This window comes from Panthera leo, chromosome B2 (genome assembly GCF_018350215.1).
Source record: "Panthera leo isolate Ple1 chromosome B2, P.leo_Ple1_pat1.1, whole genome shotgun sequence".
NCBI classification, from domain to species: domain Eukaryota; kingdom Metazoa; phylum Chordata; class Mammalia; order Carnivora; family Felidae; genus Panthera; species Panthera leo.
The window spans coordinates 134,922,659-134,944,279 of NC_056683.1; the positions used below are offsets into that span (position 1 = coordinate 134,922,659).

The window sequence follows — 21,621 nt, forward strand, 5'->3', positions numbered from 1 at the left end:
CGTGGCTACTGTTACTGTGTCGACCTACGTGCTTCCCAGTCTCCATCTTTCAGTTCCATCGCCCTTTCTTTTCTGGCTCCCCTAGGAGTGGCTGCTGCTCCCTGTGAAGGCACGATGGCTCAGCTCACCTCCCCCTAAACTCCTTCGTAGCCAAATACCCCATCCTTCCAGCTGCTCAGCGTCCCGTTGGACCTCACTTGTAGTACGTACAGTGGGGTATTTTTGAAAACCATCTCGTTGGTCTGCCTTCCCTCGCACCACGGTGAGCTCCCTGAGAGCAAATATTTGAACAAAATAATCTGTCTTCTGCTGGTTGCAGTGAGCGTTAAGAAATCTGGGCAAAAATCTTAGTTTTCACAAATTCGTTTAAAAAAAGGAGGCTTCGAGTAGGTAGCTAAATACTTGAAGAAGAAGGCGGAGAAAGAAGGAGAGGGGGAGAAGGATGGAAAGGAGAAAAACTGAGAAGGAAGTGAAAGACGTGGAAAAGGAAGGGGAGGGAGACCCGCCGGAGAAACCCGGAGGGGGTCTGACTGAACACTTCACGAAGGCTTCTTTGGAAAGGCATTTGTGTTCTACTGATTTTCTGCAAGAGGCGTCCAGGAGCTGTTGGTTTGAAAGTTGCATGGGTCTGTAGAAAGCGTGGTGCTCTATGAATATGTATGTTCCTTGCCTGCCTTTCACTGGCTTATAGAACACTTGGAAGCTCACCCGTGCTTATTCTGGAATAGAAACAACTCTCCGCGAAACTGGAGTGGCAAGAAGTCTCTCTCATGTTCCAGCAGTTGAGTGACCGCTGTGCATTTCCAGACAGGAGATGAGCCCTATGCCAACTCTATAAACACACTTTCTAATGCATGGGGAGGGCACCTCAGGCCTGTTGCTAGGTCGTGAATCTCCTGGGGCATGGCGACTGTGTCCTCTTCATCCTCGAATTCCCAGCAGAGATCATAGTCGCTAGGTGCCATTGACCTTTAATTAACGATTGGAGTTTGGTCCAGTTCTCGATTTCCACTGTAAAGTGGAAATCGAGAAGTCTGACGTTCAGCGCTGATGTGTGGGTTTTGGACGAAAACCTTAATTTCAGTTTACCGACGTCGAGCTTAGGCACGTAAAAACAAGTTTCAGAAGCCTGAATGTGTTACTCTCATATTCAGAATTGAGCACTCTCCTTGGGAAAAAAAAATGACTATGGCTAAGCCACATTGTTTAGTGTTGTTTTCAGTGGTGCAATGATTGTCCTCTTATTTGGAAGTTGAACTTATTAAGACAGGTCTTCGAAGGCTCCCTTTGTGTTAAAAGGGAATGGATTCCGGTAGCCTAGTTTTAGTTACTAGGCCTGTTAGGAAATAACCAAATGAAATTTCTTTCAGAATAGTCTGATTTAAATTTTCTGGCTCAAGTAGTGAGGCCCTATTGTGTTTTAAAATAAATCAAGAGAAAGACTGTGCAGTCCGCCTGTCTGAGCCTCTCACTTATTCACATGCCTTCTGGGATTTATCTGTTGGCCTTTGCACAATTGATTCAAAGTCACCCACCCAGAATTGGGCTCCTAATCTCTCTTTCCAGACCCACCTCTAACTTCCTGGGATTGTTTTTTTCCCTCCTTTTCCAATTCTCAGTTAATAGCACCATAACCCACTGGTCCCAGCAAGCCATTTGCCTTCTCTCTCCTGCCTTGTCCAGTCAGTTCGCGATAACTTCCTAAATAGTTCTCAGCCCATATGCACTTATCCTTGCCCCTTTCTCATCCTTTTAGACACTTAGCTCTTGCCTAGACCATTAGAATTGTTGAGCCAGCACTGATATCTCTAGAACACAAATCTGACCGGTGAATACATTGTCAACGGGGCCTCTTCTAATGGCTTAACCCAAAGGAAGGATGGATGGTAGAACTTAAGGCACAGATAAAAGTCCTAGGTAGAGGGCCTTTAGTATTTCTCTGGTCACATTCCCCTGCTTCTATCTCAGCTTCAAGAGACGTACTGCGTGGGCTCCACCTTCCAAACATCCAGAATCCTGCTGCTCCCACTGGGTCCAATTCATTTGCCCTCTCTCGCTGGATTAGCGCCAATAAGTTTGGAACTCGTCTCCTTGCTTAGATCCGTGCTGTCTAATATCTCTTTTCTACACAACAGCCAGAGTGATCCTGGCCATAGGCTGGGGCGGGCTAATTCAGACTCCCTCAGTGTTTCCCCGTCTCACTTGGAGTCAAAAGCGATTCTGTGGAACAGCCTCCAAGAACCTCCCCAGTTGGCACCCGCCCCACTCTTTCTCTCTGACCCCATCGCCTGCTCTTCCCCACATGCTCACTCTGTCTCAGTTCACTGGCCTCTTTGCAGTTCCCAGATAGACCAAACAAGCTCCAGCCTCGGAGTGTTTTCATGACCTCTGCCTGGAAAATTCTCCCCTGGGTATCAAAGCCTTACTGTCTCCCTTCTTGCAATTCCCTGCTCAGGTGTCTCCTTATCAAAGAATTCTTCCTCATCATGCTTTATAAAATAGGAACCCCCCTCACCTTGCAAGCCATATCCTTCTTACCCTACTTCATTTTTATTCATAGCATTTATCAACACATAACAAAGGAGATGTTTGTTTCTTGTCTGTTCTTCATGAGAAGAGAGTCTTTGTGTTGCTCTCGCCGTATTTCCAATGTTTAAAAACAGTGCCCAGCACAGAGAGAAGCTGACACATTTTTTTGAACAAATCAATTTCACCATTGCTATCTCTTGCCTCTAGTAAGGTAAGTTCTGGGCTGTCCGTTACTGTTAGACCACATTCTAGAGTGAGATCAGCCGCCTAAGGTGCTGTGGGGGGATGTGGGTGAGTGGATGGGTGAGTATTTAGGAAAAGACGGGGTGGAGAACCTGTTCTGTGATTCCACCCTCTTCCGTTCCTGTGCTCATCGGGCTTCTGAAGGCATTTGCTCAGGAGGTCCCCCTGGGCCGCTTGCCTGCCAGGTCTGCCCTCTAGCCCCATCTTACCCAGAAAACCTTACTCTTGACGGCTCTCCCGTATCTGCCCTCCACTCCACTCAGGTTGCTTCTCCACACCCTGCCTCCCTCCTCCACGGTGCACCCGGCCCCAAACAACCTCTCGCAGGTAGCAGACGCTCAGAACATCATCAAGTCACTGCTTGATATGTAGGTCTCCTCGTTTATCCTTCGTTATCCAAACGCTACCTACCCATCAAAATAGGCGGTGTGGTATGACGGTTACATGCTTAGGCTCCGGAACTAGGCTACCTGATTCCACTCCGGATTCCCCCACGTAAAGCTGGCATGACTTTGGACAAGCTGTCTGGCCTCCCTAGCCTAGGAGGCACCTTCTTCTCGCGTCTCCCTCCTCCCTTTGTGGCTTCATTTTTCTGCATAGCACGTACATCTGTCTGACTGACGGCGCTGTAAATTACTATGTATCCTTTAAGCTCCTCAGGGAGGAGTCCCTCTTCTAATTAAAGAAATCTCCAAATAAACATGACTAGAGAAAATAGCATAACGCACCCCCATGTATTCATCTGCCAGATTGAACAACTGTAAACATTTTCACCAGTCGTGTTTCCCCTCGAACCTCCCTCCTCTGCTTTGGAGTAGTAAAAGCAAATCTCAGCTCTCATGTTAATTTCACTCATAAATATTTCAATCTGTATTTCCAGCTGATAAGCACACTCTTCCATCCTAAACGCCAATTCATTAATATGCCTACCTTAATTAATATCTGTTCTTATTCCGTCTAAATTTCCCTGTTGGAGCAGAGCTTTTTTTTTTTTTTTTTTTTTTTTTTTGCCTGATTTGTTGACTGTCACATCCCAAGTACATCATAGGCCCTGCAACATGTAACTGAATGAGTAGAGAAATTCTATCCTAAAATTTTATTTTTGAAAGACAACTCCATAAAAATGTTAGAAATGGTGATTGCGATCTTGGGCTAATGGCAGAAAGCACCCCCCCCCCCCCCGACTCATCGTGTAGTTGAGGCATAATTCTGTCTTATGTTTACATGTACCGGAGAACTGAGACTGGTGTCTTCGATGAGTTCTAACTTGGAAGAGGCCATTTTTGAACCTGCTGCACTTGCCTCAGAGGATGTGAAATTCCATTTCTCGTCGCCTTGAGCAGGGAATAAAGATAGCCTGGTCCATACTTTCAGAGTTGAACGGACTGCCCTTGAATGTGAGCTGTGCTACCTCCTAGCTACTTCTTCTTCCAGAAAATGGGGAGGACAGTTGTAACTACGGCATCGGATTGTCATGAGCACATAATAATAGCAGATAAATTGTTGACACAGTGCTTGGCCTTTAGCAGCCGCTTAATGGACAGTTGAGATCTCCCCCTTGTCACCAAGCCACTGTTGTTGGAACAGTCTCCAAGGCAGGAGCTCCCAGGAGAGAGAGAAAGGCCAGCAAGGGTTGATCGGGGGCAGGGGACCACCGAAGGGAAGCTGGCCCTCGCCAGTGCTGCTTCCCCAGGACTTCCTCCCCTCCGCCCAGACTCTCTTTCGCCTTCTGTGGAGGTCAGCCCTTCAGGGTTTCTTACTTGTACTGTGATTTACTAGGGAATGGGAAAACAGTGTTGTCGTTTTACTTCCGGGCAGTATACCGCCCCTTTGAGGTTACTTCGAAGAGCTTTTACTACGAATAGTGAGATTTAAAGAAATCCTTTAAAGAAATCCACTGAGGGAACACTAGGGGAAAATAGTTGCATGAAAATCAGAGTTTGTGCTCTCTTGAATGAATGACCGACCAGGTTACACTCTAGATTCCTATCTAAGTAAGAATATTTTCAAGCACACTGGGCTCCCAAATGAATCTGGGGACATACTGGTCTTGTCAGTAACATGTTGGCAAATCGGTTCTCAATGAGTTTAGATACAAAATGAGTTTCCTCTCCATCATTCATCTAATACATGCACATGCCTTCTCGATTTCATGATTTGAAGAAGTTGCCCTCTGTTTCCAAGTCTGCACCTTGCTCTGAGGTGGGTTAACTTGGTATCTGAGGTGAATCAGGCTTTGTATAAGCTACAACCCCCAAGCTCAATCTCTCTCTACGGCACATAGAGGTTCAAAAGCGTTAGATCCAACTCCGATCACTTTACCAGAACACACACCGGTGCGCCCTCTCCTGCATTCCATATCTATGCCCCCGCCCCTCACACCAACCCCGAAGTACAATCCAGAATTCTCTGTTTGCTCTTGCTTGGCCAATTTGACCCTCTGAGAGCTGGCATCAGCTTGATTTCCTTCCTCCTCCGTTGCAATGCTCCCCCTTTCCAAATCCCAGTGGAAATTTTGTAATACTCCTGCATGTACTTAAATTCTCACAATGGGAAAAATATACAGATGTAAAGCCACATAGGCTAGAATTTTTTGTGAGAACAGTCAGAATGAAGAAGGATGACAGTGGGCAGAGTCTGCTGTGAGGAATACAGTGGAAATTCTAAATAAGCCGTATGGAGCCTGGAAGGGGCAGGGCATCTGGGGAGCGGGCATGGGAGAAGGGTGAGGCAGTCCAAGAACCAAGGTAATGGGTATGAAGCTTTGCCTTCTGGTTATACCGAGAAATGGCAGACTCAAGACAGATAGATATGGTGGTGGAGGTGGCAATGGCAATGACACTGACGTTGACTGAGCACTTCCCAGCCCAGGCAGTGTTCTAGAGGCTTTGCGTACACTTACTAATTTCATGCCCGCAAGCACTTTGTGCACAACCATCCCCATTTTGCAGGTGAGGAAACTGAAGTTTAATACCGGTTAGATAGATCTCTTGTCCAAAGACACCCATTTAATCGATGGCAGCGCTGGGATCAGTGCCCAACGGACCAACTCCAGATCTCATGCACATAGTATGCTTGGTATATGGGTTGGGGTTGGATTCAACTGCCAGTTGGATTCAACTGCCAGTGGTATATGGGTTGGGGTTGGATTCAACTGCCAGAACTCACAGGTCGGAGTAGGTCCAAGGCCAATAGGTAGCTCTCTGCTCATAGGGACCCAAGCTCCTTCTCTCTTATTGCACTGAAAGATATCATCTTAAGTATGGGCAGCCATTTGTCTGGTTACAAGTGAGGATTGCTTTATTATAGAAGAGAAGAGTGGCTAGTTGGGGGACGACTCACATGCTAAGAGAAAAGGAAGGTGACATTGCAAGGTGTGGCATTCCAGAAGGAAGGAGCACGTATAGTCAGAGTCACTGAACTGTCCTGCTCGAGTGCCTTGCCAAACTGTGGCTTATGGTAGCTTCCAAACCACTTGATTGACAACTGAGGCGTCTTCTCTGAAAGCAAAAACCGTACCTAAAATATTTAAGATCTGGCGGGATGCCCCACTTAAGTACAAATAAACATTAGATGCTAGTGTTTGATTAACAACTGGGCATTTCCAACTAACGCTTCATTTTGGCAAGAGCTGTTTACTAAGAGTCAGAAGCAGTTTCTTCTGGAGAGGAAGCTTCTCAAGATGCTAGTCACCATAGGATGTCAGTCATTCATGGTGACATCAGGAAACACCTGAAAACCGATATGATCTGCTTGCTTCCATCGGTTTAATGTCTTGTGCAGACTTGCTTTTCTCTGAAAGAGGTGTGCTGATCAGACACTTGCTTGAAGGACTCCACGTGTGGAGTGAACTGATTAATCAAAGAAATGATTGCGGTTTCAATATCCTCATTCCACTGTGATAGGAAAAAAAGCCATTGGGAAATGCGGAAGCTGTCGAATTAAGACCTCCGTTGAGTGTGGGATGATTTCAACACGATTGAGAGGATTAGAAAGAACATCGAGAACTAGAATAGCAAAGATGTTTTTTGCCAAAATGAGGAATTTGAAGAAGGGCAGTTAAGTTGTGCATTTTCAGAAATGTAGATTCTGTGACTTTTCTTCTATTGCATATTCCCAGAGAATTACAGGAAATCCTCTGTAACAGGGTATCCTGAGTTGGAGGTTTGTTAAGTTAAAAAAAAAAAAAAAAAAAGCACCACTCATTTGGTGGCAGGCTTCTGGTGAAGATTATAGAATCCATTTATGCTTCACTGAGTTTGAGGAACAACAATCGCTTTAATCACACTTGTTTTCACGGTGGCCCAGGGAAGAATTAAGAGACTTCCTTTCTAAAAAGTTTTTGCTAAGACAGCACTTTTCTTTTCCAGTTGAGTCAATGGGATTGTCTTCTATTGGCATTCCAAAATCAAACTTGATGCCCTAGTGAAATGTACAAGTAAATTGATGAGAAGGAATTAACCAGTTCATTACCAGTGTGGCAAAATAAACTTGGGCTTTAAAAGTTTTTAAACTACGCAAAGCTCTGGGACTTTTAAAAAAGGCTATGTGTTAATGTCATGAAGCCTTCTGCAGTGCAAAACTCTAAATCTGCTTGCCAAAGTTTCCTGTAGGACTCAATAAGGTTTTGGTCTAATAGAAGTGTTTATCTCTTTCCAAGCTGCCCAGGAGAGTTCAGAACGGTGATACTGATGGTAAGTGGGGAAGAAAGCCGCCTACTGGTGTGAGTGGGCTTATGAGGCGGAGTGCAGAGAGCTCACCAGGGTTTATAAATGCAAAGGATTTCCTTCCATTCTCTGAGGCCATTTGACAGACAAACGATTCCAGCTTATTGATGGGCATATCAGCAAGCATTGTTTTGTGGGCGGCCTGGGGTGTGGGAACAGGTCTTAAGGGGGCGAGGGAATAGATCCAAGCACAGGAGGATGGAAAGTGAATATGGTGCACGTGCTGGTGAATGTCTAACAGCCTACTGGGGTGGGGGTAGGGAGGCGTGTGTGTGTGTGTGTGTGTGTGTGTGTGTGTATACACAACACACAAAGCACACAATTTGCAAATAGTGATAAAAATACAAAATGATTTGCACAGAATGATTTTTTAATGTTTGCCAAACTTCTTGTATTCGTAATCAACCCGTTATTGAGTGAATATAGTTTCGATGTGAGTACTGTTATTTTCTTTCACATTCATAAGAGGAAAGTGAAACAATGAAGATGTATGTCAGAGTTTCACTCACTCATCAATGACATGACTTCTGTACTGAATTGAGAGCTGGATGAATATTTCCTCATTTTTTTGTGCTATTGATACAATGTTACAGCTATAAACATAACACCCTTTTATGTTTTAATCTGCATTATTAACTTTTTTCATCACTTTCTTAGACATAAACAGAACAAATCACGCCCAGACTTGTAGTGTTTGCCAACTTCCAGGGTGTAAATGTCCCCACTGTGGCTACTTTTGGTACCAATATGACATTAATTGAATGCAGACTTGGGAAGAAATATACACTAGTCCACCATTAAAATAGTATTTCTACCATACAGATAAAGTAGATATCAATGACCTCAAAAGCATTGGTACTGGCAAAATAATTAAGAGTGATGAGTTTGGGGCATTTATATCTTTGTGTTTAATATAATTTAATTTAAAGTTCATATTGTTTATGTTTTAATGAGGACTTTAACCTCCGGCTTGCAACATTCCTGAAATTTAATACCTGGCTCTTGTGAGTTGCTAAGGAAGAGTCTTCAGGAGGAGGGTACCCCCTTTCAGTCCAGGGAAGCAGAGAGGAAGCATAGCAGACAGCAGTCATCTGGGTAGTTTCTGACCCGACAAAACATTTTGAAAAGCAGCAGTGATCTCCCTCCAAGTGTGGGGCAAACTAAATAAAGGCAGTCTCTAAATTACTGAGGACAATTAAAAGCCAAAGGGTGGTGTGGCCCCTGCCTGGCTACTGCTAGGGACGTCCCCAGTGGAAACGCCAGGCTTCCGACTTGGGGGGAGAGGCAGTAGCCACAGAGCAAGAGGAGGGTGTGTTAACTTTGTGAAAGATCTGCCTGTTCAGAAACCAAAGGGAAGAAACCAGGAAAAGCAAAAACCAGTTTAGACATGCTTTGGGGACAGATTCTAGACAATTCGACTCCAATGGTGACTTTCCTCAAACTGCTACCTACCGGGAGATCCATGTGATTAAAGCCTGGGGGTGGGGGTTCAAAGGTCACCTCTGCCCTGTGCTTGAGGTTCCTTCACACTCCTGCTTGCTTTAGCTGGTCCCACCTCCACATGCCTCTGTCCCCCCAAAACACTCTCACATTCTTGCACATGCTCCCCTCTCCCGCCCTTGTAGACGGGTCTTTCGCTTTTTCCAAACTTGCATTAGCTCATACCATCACCCAGCTCAGAGGAGACTCAGGATTCACACTTCCTTGAAAGGCAATAGAAGATTGTAAACATAGGCACATTTCTGACACGTTTGCAATGAAATTAATCCAGTATTAGCTGCTTTATTCCTAATGCCACTGAGACCCTCCGTACTAAGGAAGCAGGTGGTTAAGTGGGAAGGTAGGCAGTTGGAGAGCAGAGAACCTTTGAGGACCCAAGGGAGGCTTTAATGGAATGGAGGGAGGGGTAAGGAAAATACAATGTATCTTCTAGATGCTTTCTTTCCTCAGACTTGAAAGAAGAAATGTCTTTTTTTCTTCTCCCTCCCCCTTTTTGCTCCCCACGGCTTTTCCAGAGACTCGGGGCTCAGCATAGCCCCAACTCTGTTCCTCGCAGGAGCCAAGAGTGAAAACCAAGTCTGAGTTCTTGCTAGGGTGACAGAACTTGTAGAGGACAACCCGTTCGCTGCTCGGACTGCTTACGGTTTTGGGCATGAAATTGATTTCTTTTTCCCAAAAGATGTGTTTTGAGTCAAGGAGGGTGTTTTGGAGCATTAACGCTGACATTTATGATGCCACATCTTATAAATAAATGCCATGCTTTATTTGGTCACAAGCACACGATCGTTACCGTCTTTATATTTTCATGGTGTTTGTTTATTCTTATCTTTTGTCCTTGTGTTTACTTTCATCGTATGTTTCTTGGGCCTCTGTGTATAACATTTATTGAATTAAAAAAATTTTTTTTGATGTTTATTTATTTTTGAGAGAGAGACAGACAGACAGACTGTGAGTGGGGCAGGTACAGAGAGAGGGAGGCCCAGAATCCGAAGCAGGCTCCAGGCTCTGAGCTGCCAGCACAGAGCCCGATGCGGGGCTCAGACTCATGAACTGCGAGATCATAACCTGAGCCCAGGTCAGACGCTCAACTGACTGAGCCACCCAGGCGCCCCGACGTTTCTTGAATTTTTAATCTGAAAGGAGATGTTGGTGGATGTGAAGGGAAAGAAAAACACTGGTTCAGGTTTGGTCATTGGCAGTAACTCCAAACCTGTGCCCCCCAAATCCTTGTCTGGCCATCGGCAGGAAGTCCCAGGTGCTGGGCAGCCTTGACTGTGTCCTCGTGGCAGGAAGGCACCTGGACTCAGTTTCCCCTCAGCTCTGTCCATTCCCAGCCACCCTCGGGCCAGACCTGGCAGGTCCTCATCCCACAGGAGTTTGCTACAGCCGCCTGGCCTGTCCTTTGTCCCTCCAGACCCCTTCAGTATTTGTGCAAGTGGGGAAGGGCTCTATGCAAACACTGTCACTCCCTCTGTGACAGTGAGCACTCCACACCCGTTTTGTTTTTTTTTTTTAATTTTTTTTTAGCGTTTATTCATTTTTGAGAGACAGAGAGAGACAGAGCATGAACAGGGGAGGAGCAGAGAGAGAGGGAGACACAGAATCGGAAGCAGGCTCCAGGCTCTGAGCCATCAGCCCAGAGCCCGACACGGGGCTCAAACTCACGGACCGCGAGATCGTGACCCGAGCCGAAGTCGGCTGCTCAACCAACTGAGCCACCCAGGCGCCCCTCCACACCCGCTTAATCCAAGTGAGGGTGAACAGAGCCAATTGTGTGTTCTATTCTGCTTGTCTTGTAAATTGCCAGATCTTTCTGACTGACGTGGCTGTCTTTTGTGAGGTCGTCTAGACTTCTGCCGTAATGATGAGTATGTGCATGTGTGTTCGTTCAGGAAATATCTGTGCGCCAGTTCTGTGCCAGGCGCCATTCGTTGGTTGTGTGGGTGCAGGGGTGAGCCACACTGGGGGTCTGCCCTCTCGGAGTTTGCATTCTCTGCAGAAGACGGACACAAACAAGTCAACGTCGAACGTTTTCAGGAATAACCAGCGCAGTGAAGAAAAGTAAGGCAGCGTGATGGGATAGAGAAGGGATATGGATTCGGAAGGGTGGGCTCTGTTTCTTAGGGTTACCCAAACACATCTCATTTGTTGATGTTACAAGTGGTAGGCAGAGGAAGTAAATAAATCTGTACAATTTATCCTGCCTCCCAGATGCCTAAAAGCGTGTAAGTCTCTTTTAGGGGAAAGAGAAACAAACGGGGCGGGGGGGGGGGGGGGAGGGCGGGGGTTTAGAGTAGCCCCCTCCCTTTTCTAAGGAGAAGACCCAGTCGATGGCATTGTTTCAGCGCATCTGTCACAGAGGAGGTAGCACTTCCTTTTGTGTCCAGTAGATACGGAGTCTTAACTAAAATCTTTTGTTGTTGTTGTTCTGTAGGAAATGACTGAACAGAGGCCGCTTCTGTCATTTGTTAAGGGTCCTGCATGTCAGGGACACATTCTTAAAGTTTCACTTCTCTTTACACCGCAACTCACTCTAGTATAATTCACCAGGGGACGCTGAAGTCACCTTGGACATGATCGTGCCTTAAACCACACAGGTGTAGCCAGAAAGAGGAAGACAGATGGGGAATCCCTGCCCCCCCCCCCCACTATTTTGCAAGTTAAATGACCTTGATGGTGGCGGGGAGTGTTGGGGGGGGGCATTATATATTTTTCTGAGAGTTTGTGCTGTTTGGGGTCAATGACGGTGCTGTCTTTTAGTCGAACTGTGTGAGGTCGTAGGCACCGTTTTAAATATTGCTTAGTAAAAAGCGTTAGCAGGGCATTTCAGTATTTGTTGTTACAAAGTTTCTCAACTCCGCATCCCTTGGAATCATCAGTATCAGAGATCAGCAGTCTTCAGAGTTCGGTCTGTGGTTCACATGTGGGTCCCTAAGACCCTTTCAGAGGGCCCACAAGGCCAACCTATTTTTATAATAATACTAAAACATTATTTGCCTTTTTTACTCTCTTCTCTCACAAGGGTGCTATGAAGCTCGCCAGGGACTATATGCCATATGATATCACAATATATTGAATGCTAAGGTAGATAGGAGAAGCCAGCTGTCTTTTTTCCATAAAGTCAGATAATCAGGAAATTTAGAAAACTGTAAAACAATGCCAGCCTTCTCACTAAGTGTTTTTGGTTTAAGAATTTTTATGTTCCAGGAGCACCCGGGTGGCTCAGTCGGTTAAGCGTCCAACTTCAGCTCAGGTCACGATCTCACAGTTCGTGAGTTCAAGCCCCATGTCGGGCTCTGTGAGGACAGCTCAGGGCCTGGAGCCTGTTTCAGATTCTGTGTCTCCCTCTCTCTGCTCCTCCCCCACTCACGCTCTGTCTCTCTGTCTCAAAAATAAATAAACATTTTTAAAAAAATTTTATAAAGAATTTTTATGTTTCATTAAAGTGTTATTTATATTAACATGTAATGGGTTTTGTGAATGTTATTTTAAAATAAATTAATACAGGGCCGCCTGGGTGGATCAGTTGGTTAAGCGTCCGACTTCGGCTCAGGTCATGATCTTGTGGTCTGTGGGTTTGACCCCCGTGTTGGGCTTTGTGCTGACAGTTCAGAGCCTGGAATCTGCTTCAGATTCTGTGTCTCCCTCCCTCTCTCTGCCCCTTCCTCTGCTCGTGCTGTCTGTCTGTCTGTCTCTTGCTCTCAAAAATAAATAAAAATATTTTAAAAAGTAAATAAATAAAATAAAATAAAATAAATTAGTACATATTTTGAAAATCTTCAGTTTGTTCGGTTTTAGCTTCTCATATGATAAATGTTAGAATTCATAAACCACATGGTCAATAGCTCTTTGGGGTCCTCGGTAGTTTCTGAGGATGTAAAAGGGATCCTGAGAAAAGTTTGAGAACCACTGACCTCATACAAGATTTTTTTAAAAAAAATTTTAACGTTTATTTTTGAGACAGGGAGAGACAGAGCATGAACAGGGGAGGGTGAGAGAGAGGGAGACACAGAATCGGAAACAGGCCCCGGGCTCCGAGCTGTCAGCACAGAGCCCGACACGGGGCTCGAACTCACGGAGTGTGAGATCATGACCTGAGCCGAAGTCAGATGCTTAACCGACTGAGCCACCCAGGCGCCCTGAAGAACTGATCTAATACAAAATTTCTTAACAGAAGAATAGGCAAGATCTATTTTCCTCCACCAGCAGCACCTAAGAGAGTATGATACCCGTGTGAAATCCCGCAGGGATTGTCTGTGTCTGCAGATGCATTATATATTTTTCACTCCATCTCTCAGCCTGTGGGACCTTTGCCTCTTCTGCCAGCCCTTCCAGCCCTTTCTGCCATGACTGGCCTGTGCTCCAGGTGGGCTGGAAATGCCTGGGCCTTGGGTGTGCTGATGCCTTCCTGCTTTACTCATGCCTGCTCCTTGTTCTTGGGTCTTGTGCCCCAGCCACACCCCAAGGGACCCCACCGCAGGAGAACCTTCCTTTCCTTCCCTGTACCCTCCATACCCGAACCTCAGTTTGCCCCTCCCTATTGTGTCTATAAGGACACAGGACCCACCCACAAAGTGAGTACTCAAGCGTTGCCTGCTGTAATGAATAAAAACGCCTTCATCATGTACATTTCATCCCTATTCAGATTGTAACCTCTCGTGGGCAAAGGGGGCCATCCTGTCTATGTGGCACCTCACCCTGCGACTGCTGTAGGGGAGTCTCTTTTAAGAAATTCAGCCAGGAAGGCTGTAGTTGGCTTGCACAAGGAAACTGAGGAGACTCTAACATCATCATGATGATTCTTGCCTATACAGTGATCAATTCTTCATCCTTCCTTCAAACAGAAATGTTGGAATTTCTGTTCGGATTAAAGAATGAGAAGAATATGTACTGAAAGCTTTCAATGCACCAGACACTCTCTACAGTTTCGGGTTTGTTTGTTTGTTTGTTTTTTCCAGCTGTCCCCACAATCAGCCTAACTTCAACAGCGGCAGGCAGTGTTCGAACCCCACTCTAATGATGAAAGTAAAGCTCAGAAATAGGGACCTTGCTTCCAAGTGCCTTGCACCAACAAACAACTCTTGAAATCCAGATTTTCTGAAATAAAAGTCCAGGGGCGCCTGGGTGTTCAGTCTGTTAAGCGTCCGATTTCAGCTCAGGTCATGATCTCACAGTTCGTGAGTTCGAGCCCCGCGCCGGGCTCTGTGCTGACAGCTCAGAGCCTGGAGCCTGCTTCGGATTCTGTGGTTCCTTCTCTCTCTGCTCCTCCCTTGCCCATGCTCTTTCTCTCTCTGTGTCTCAAAAATAAATAAACGTTAAATTTTTTTTTAAAAAAAGGAAGATCCGTCCAGTGCCTTGTGATCAGGAGTCAGTCTTGCTTTCCTGTGTGCTTCTAGGTATGAAGGGAGGTGATGGGGACCTGGGAAGTCAGTGCTATTCACTCCTGGACTTTTGAGTGAAGAGAAAAGCTTCTACAATCACTGTACCCATGTTGGCAAACTCAGGTTTTTCTGGCCTTGCAAGACTCAGATGTACTCTGTTGGCAAGTGTTCTTTATGTTTTCAGGGTTCGGCTATGGCACGAGCCAAGTATTATGGGACGTGACTAAGATAAGTAAATCTCTTTATATAGGTGCTTATCCATTCTATTTCAAAAGGCTCAGGCCCAGTATCAAAGAATTCAAGCCCATCATTTGGGCTAGAATGCTAGAGGGATAATATTGTACCAAGTGTTAGGAGTAGTTCCATTTTCATCCTGAAACTCTGTGTGTGTGTGTGTGTGTGTGTGCGTGTGTGTGTGTGTGTGTGTGTGTGTGTGTGTTATTTTTACCCTCAATTTAGGTCAAGGCTATAGAAAACTATTTAAAGTTAAATATCTTTGTGCTCAACTGTTAGCAAACTCAGAAAAATCTTATGAAAGAAAAGTAGCAAATAAACCGTGTTTTATGGTGAATGGGACACTTTGAGAGGAAGGGAAGACAGAAAAACCACTGTCTAGGCCCTGTGGTGGGGCAAGTCCCCTTGTAATGAATCAAGGGAAGGGTATGCTCAGAGCCTGGTTCTAGAGATGATATACAAGTCCAATCAGCAAGTTCATAAGCAGACTTGTTTGTTTATACCATGCCAAATTCTGGACCAAATGTTTATTTGAAAAATGAAAAATATTTATGTCTTCGAAGGTGTTTTTGTGGCAGACAGAGATGGAGAGAAACTTTTTCATCCTTTTGCTTCCCAAGCTCTGTTCTAAGCTACAAAATCTGCTCTTAAATTACTTGCACTTACAAGAGAATCCAAGGCATTATTATCTCTACTCCTGAATTTTGCTTTTGCTAACGTGGCAACAGCCCCTGTTCTGCATTGAAATGTTTCCTTTGTTCGAAAATGAGGTTATCGTGGTTTCTTCCATCAGGACAAGTGAACGTTTCCACAGATTCTTGTCGTGCAAATCTCAGAGTGAAGAGAAACGAAAAAGTAACCTTACAAATGGTAGTGGTCTTCCCCCCACTCCTCCCCGCCCCCCCCCCCCAATCAACACTAACATCATTTTTGAGAAGGAAACTTAAACATCTGGTTTCCTTCTGGGAAACTGCACCGTTTTTTTGACCTTCATCTTAAAAAAAAGTCTTTACTAGTCTAGTCTCAAATATGAAGTTAAAATAATTACTACATACCTGAGAAATCTAATGTTGACACATAGATCTTGTTTATTGAGATTACAGGGTTAACAAAATTGGATATACATGTGTCCTGCCTGGCAAAATTGACTATAAATATTTGTGTCAACATATGCTTGCTACAATTAGAAAAGATTTCCATCACACTCTTGCCTTGAGCACTTTTGGAGGAATTTCTTGCCATCTGCGATCATTAGAAACTTAAATCCCAGATTAAAGAGATAATAATGAACAATTGCTACTTTGTTGCCTTCCAAACATGTTGCTGTGTAATATGCAAGGAGTTTTATGGCACGCAGGCTTTATTCTGTTCTAAGAACAGACATAAGCCTCCATTAGTATTGATTTTTAATGATATCCTTGTAACCACATGATAATGGGATTTTTAAAAAGAACCCGTCCTTGTACAGCATCAGGGTTGCAAATGTTAACTATTCTTACGTCTGACATGTGGGCAACAGATTGAACCCAAAGTAAATGTTTGAAAGGTTTGGTAATATTGGAATGATTGAGGAAATGCTGTTTCTGCAGTGAAACTGAACAGTGAAGCAATGATGTAGGCATTTGAACTCCCACTTTGAGAGGCTTGAAATGTAATATGTTTCTGGTTGTTTTCTTCTCGGAGTGGGATTTTCTGTTTTACTGTAAATTGCCACTGCTGTTTAATATGTGTATGTTTTTCTTGGTAGAAGCTTCAAACAGGATGTTGACCTCGTAGAAAACCCTTCGCCTGAAAGAATAGCACGAAATAGCAACTTTCCACACGTAACTCTTTAATCCTGGTTTCTCTTTAGATTCCTTTGAGATCAATTTTCAAAGAGCCCTCAGCAAACGGACATTTGTTTGGGGATGGTACGTAGGTAGGAAAATACACATTTGCGTGCACGCACACACGCATCCACACTTGTCCTTGCCCTGCTGTGTTACGCACTCTATCTAGATTATGTATTAACTTGACTCAACTGGTGGGCCTTGGGGTTGAATTCATTTAGTGTGATAGGGCTGGTTAATATTCTGCCTCTACTATTAACGGCCTTATAATCCAGCAGAGAGGGTAAGATGACTGCACAGTCGTTGTATTATCCTATAGAATATGGATCTGGGTTGTCGCGATATCTCCAGGCAGTTGTCAGGCACGTAACGTCAGAGAAGTTCTTCCAGTGACGAGTGGGCATGCAGTGCTGTCAGCCACGTGCAGACAAGGAGGCCTCGGAGTAGACGGGGAAGGAGTGGAAATGGAGAAGTTGATCCAAGAGAAAGCATGTGTGGGTGCATGTGTGTGTGTGCATATGCACGTGTGAGACCATTCTTTGTACTTGAGCAAGACTGTCCACAATGCCCTCTTTGAGCGGCCTCTACCTCGGTCAGCTGGGAGACCACGGGAAGAATGGTACCCAGGGAGCAGGTCCCGGGTAGGACCACGACTTCTCTCTGGGTGTGATAGGAAGCCACGGGAGGGGTTAGAACCCACGAGCATAATGATCTTGAATATGAGTGGATTTGCTCTGGCTTCTCTACATAGAATCAGCACCGGGGAGGCATGAGTATAGCAAGGAGACTAGTTAAAGAGGCTCATAGCAGTCCAGATGAGAGACGATGGGTGCTGGGGACAGAACAGGAGCCGTAGAACTGGTGAGCCATGGTTGAATACCTACTGAGAGCGGACCCAATGGGATTTGAGGACAGCTTGGTTGTGGGGCATTGGAAGAAGAGAGTAAAGGATAAAGCCAAGGATCAAGGATCAAGCCTGGACATTTGAATGCGTCTGGCATCATTGGCTGAGGTGGGAAACACAAAGGCAGGTTGGCAAGGGTGAGAAGTTAGGAGTCTGTGGCCACGTTGGACCTCGAACAGGCATTTCAGCTCTAGGCAGGGACGCCGAGAAAGCACTTGGAAGTGTGAATCTTGTGTTCCAGAGAGAGGTCCAGAGAGGAGACCTCGCCTGGAAACTACCAGCCAACGTACAGTATTTATAGCCACGGAGCTAGATACGGTCTCGTAGAGAGAGTAGACGGGGAAGAGGAGGCCAGAAGGCTCATTGTGGGGCATCTCAGCACTAAGGATGGATAAGGAGGAAGACCCAGCCCAGGAGACGGGGAAGAAGCAGCCAGCAGGGGAGGAAAGCCAGGAGCCTGTGGTCTCCCGGAAGCCAAGTGGAGAACGTAGATCATAACGGCTGCGAAGTAAAGCAAGATTCTGAGAGCTGATCGCTGCGTTTTGTGGCGAGGCGCTCACACAGTTGAACAGTTTCAAGTTGATGACCACTTCCAGTGGAGGGGAAGGGATGAAAGCCCGATGATTCGTACTTGGAAGAGAAAGCTGAAACTCTCAAAGATTTTACTAACTGTTACTGAAGAGTAGGAAAAACAAAATCTCCTAAGCCCGGGGAATTCAGCAGCTCATGGAGTACGGGTTTCTGGATCTTCTGCGGCCGTGGCTTCCCAAGGCTGTGTCACCCTCCGGCCTGTTATCACACCGCAGCTGATCACCCCAATTTCTCTCTCTCTTTCCCAGTTAAAACCAAGAAGCCAGTTCCACCTGCCGTCCAGCCAGCAGCCTTCTTGCCAGGTCTGCTTTCAGGTGACAGACAGATGGGACGACGGGGAGTGATGGCAATGGATGATGTTGCCCTTTTGGGGATACCCCACCCCCTATCACAGGGAGTAAGGGGCCCAGCATGAGCCACATTGTACACCTGGTCTCGTCTGACAGGGGCCTCTTGGCTACTCCCACCAGAATGACAGCCTTTTTAGGTCACCTAGCAAGATGCCCAAGGTAAGGGAACTGCCATGTGCTGTTAAGAGCCCTAGGAAAACAATAAGGTCTGAGTTTGCATTTCGCGACACTTCTCCCCCCCCTCCCCCACCCGCCACAACGGGTTTGGGGCTTCCCTTCCCTCTACCAGCAACTGCTCCCCACTTGGCTGGCAGGAGGATCACGGATGCTTCCGAGCACCGGTGGAGGCTTCTGAAGACGGGGATGAAAGGTTGAACGGGCTGGTGAAAAGAGGATTTAGGCTTGTGGAGGGGGCTGCTATCAGGCCCCAGGAAGCAGGGAGCAGGGCGTCTCAGCCCCAGGTGCCCCCAGGGGCAGGCTGCCAGCCTCTTCTGCCACTGCCTCCAGGCTGTCCACCGGTCCCCGTGCTCCCGGGCCCACTGAGAATGGCAACAGCCTGTCCACTTTTCCTAAAACAGGCGAGGGGGCATTTCTGATATTTTTCAGAGGAGTTTCTGCGGCAAGTAGCAACAGGTCAACAGTTTCAACTCCTCTCCTAAAAAATGCCTGTGTTATAATACTCAGTGGGGGGGGGGGGGATGGGGGAGGGAAAAGGTCAGAGTTCACTAAATTATTTAATTCCCCCTTCTCCTTATAAACAAGCAAACAGGCCAGACTGGAAGGAAAGCACCACAATATTAGCCATGATTGTCTGTGAGTTCTAAGTGATGCCGTGTCCTCGTCTTTCTTCACTCCCTCGACTTCTTACAGTGTGTGCCTATCATTTGCATAACTAGCCAAATGCACATGTAAAGGCGTCTTCCGAGATGGAATTCTCTGTAAACTTTTACAATCTGCTTTGGCCCCTTGGATGCCAGCAGGCCCCTGTCAGAGTCTCGGGTGCTGTGGTGGACGGTCAGACGGTCAGTGGACAGACAGACCAGAGGCGGCTGCCCAGGGCCCCCCGCGGCCCAGGATGTGCTGTCCAGGATGGCTTCGTCTCACCTCCTGGATTCTCCTCCCTCTTCCTCCGTTCCTTGTTCCCGACAGGGTGGCTGGGGCACACGCCGCTTGCAGAGAAGATAGTCCAGTGGCCGTCGTCCATTAGAGACATGAGTGTCAGGACTAATGCATGTTTACTTTTATGATCTCCAGGTGAGGGAGACAAGCAGGGTGCTCTTGCTTCTTGGCTACTGAGGAGGAGAACTGATGTCAGAGGAGTTACAGCGCTGATAGATTCCAAAGTTGGGACAAGAGACTCTGAACCCTTGTTTCCTTACACCCGTCAATGGTGGCTTTCAAGTCTCTTAAAACCATAAACAAAATTTTGCATGGAAAAGTTTATATGCATGTAAAAAACATAAAAGTGACCTGTTTGGAGCAGGAGTGAGAAGTAAGGATTCCCTTCCCTCAAGGGGAAGAGCTTTATGATTTGCCTGGGAGCAAAGATGGAAACCCACTGGCTCAACCCATTCTGAGCTCTGAGGATGGAAAGAAGAAACCAAAGCCAGCAAAGGGCATGCAGGTGATAGCAGAGCCCTGGGAGTGCTTTGGGCAAGTGCAGTGTTACACAACTTTAGAGGAAACTTTCGTGGGGTTTAGTGTTGTTGAAAGTGACTGAGGGGTAGAATATGATTGGCACTAAGTAAGAACCGAAACCGTAGTGAGAGGAGGCTGGCCTCGGTTCCAGAAGCGTCTCTGCAGTGGGAGGCAACTGAATCTGCATGAGGGAGCTGATGTCTCAGAAGTGTGTAGACTGAAAGTTCACGTGGCTCAGTCCGTCGAGTGTCCAACTCTTGATTTCAGCTCAGGTCATGATCTCGTGGTTCGTGAGTTCGAGCCCCATGTCGGCCTCTGCACTGACAGTGTGGGGCCTGCTTGGGATTCTCTCTCTCCTTCTCTCTCTGCCCCTCCCCTGCTCGTGAGTGCGTGAAATCAATCAATCAATCAGTCAATCAGTCAGTCAGTCTGTATCTATCTCTGCTGGTTCACTGTTGTCAGTCCCAGAAATGGAACGAGCAGGCATTAAAAGAGAGTGGCCCTGAGCCCGATTTGCGAATTGAAGAGACTCGTGAGGGGGGCTAGATGAAGGACTGGGGGAGTCAAAGTGGAGACGGGAAGCAGTGTGTGTTTCTGTGGCAGGGCGTGCTTCCTGACTCACTGTGTTGAAGAGAGAAAGCCCTTCCTCCGAGAACACCTGTAACGATACGTAAAACTGGAGGGTCTGTTTGTTGAGGCAAAGTCCAGCTGATCTTGTCTGAAGCGGGAGGCGAGCTCACTCACGGAAGACGGGTGCGGAAGGGGAGACATAGCAGGGTTGTGGCCTGACGTCCTACAACAGCGTGTTAGGACCCCCCACACGGCTTGCTTCTGCCAGCTCAGCAAGCCAGACTCTGTCTGCAGCTCCCCCAGATTGTCGCTGGTCACGGCTATCCTTCCCGGGCTCCCGTTATCCCGTGTCTAGCATCTCAGGGTGGGTGCTGTGCGTGTGTGTGTGTGTGTGTGTGTGCATACGCGCTCGCGCGTGCGCCTGTGCACCTAACTCAGAAGCTGCTTCCAAAGCTTTGACTATGACTGCGGGTCTCCTTGGCTCATTTCGTTCCGTCCATTTTTATTGAGTTCCAGATGTGTGCCGAGCTGGTTGCCTGTTCCAACTTCCAAAAGCTGTCAGTCTTTAAACTCTCAACAAACTTTGTGACTCCCCGACCTGTTTGTTTTTTTTTTTTTTTTCCTAGCTCTAAGTTCCTTCTGATACCTGTCTTAGCAGTGCCTGGCTTATTAATCATCACCAGTCCTTTGGCCTCAGCCCATGTCGGACGCCATAATCCCTGGTCTTGACTGTGGCTTGCAGAGCTCGCTGTGGCTGCCAGGGTTCCAGCAGGGGACAGAGAAACCAACAGGCCATCTTCTCGGGGATCAGCACTGCCTGGGAGCACAAGGGAGGTGGCCCCGGGTTGCGGGTTGGCACCACACGTTCGGCACTTGCTGGGGAGGAGAGAAAGCGTTGAGTGCTGCCTAAGCAGCATCATAAAAAGTGGAAGGGAGGAGGGGTCTGTCACGGGCAGTGTACAGGGAGGCTAGTCTTGCTTGAGTCCTAAAAACTAGAGCAGGTAGATGTCTGGATGCATATGTGGTGGAGGGTGGGGGCGGGGCGGGGCGGTCTGTGAAGAAGTTGTAGTTCGAGAACCTGCCTTGGATCCAGAGGCCACAAATGATGCCCCATCTTGTGGGGTA

General features: G+C 46.7%; 1 protein-coding gene across 1 annotated transcript in view; it reads left to right on the forward strand.

The window, feature by feature from the left end:
• Positions 1–4,468: 4,468 nt before the first annotated feature.
• The window catches only part of PLEKHG1 (pleckstrin homology and RhoGEF domain containing G1), a 213,263-nt gene continuing 196,110 nt past the window's right edge, over positions 4,469–21,621 (forward strand). The window contains exon 1 of the mRNA XM_042940075.1: positions 4,469–4,509. The gene's annotated coding sequence lies outside the window, so the exon portion shown is untranslated. The remainder of the gene's footprint in view (positions 4,510–21,621) is intronic.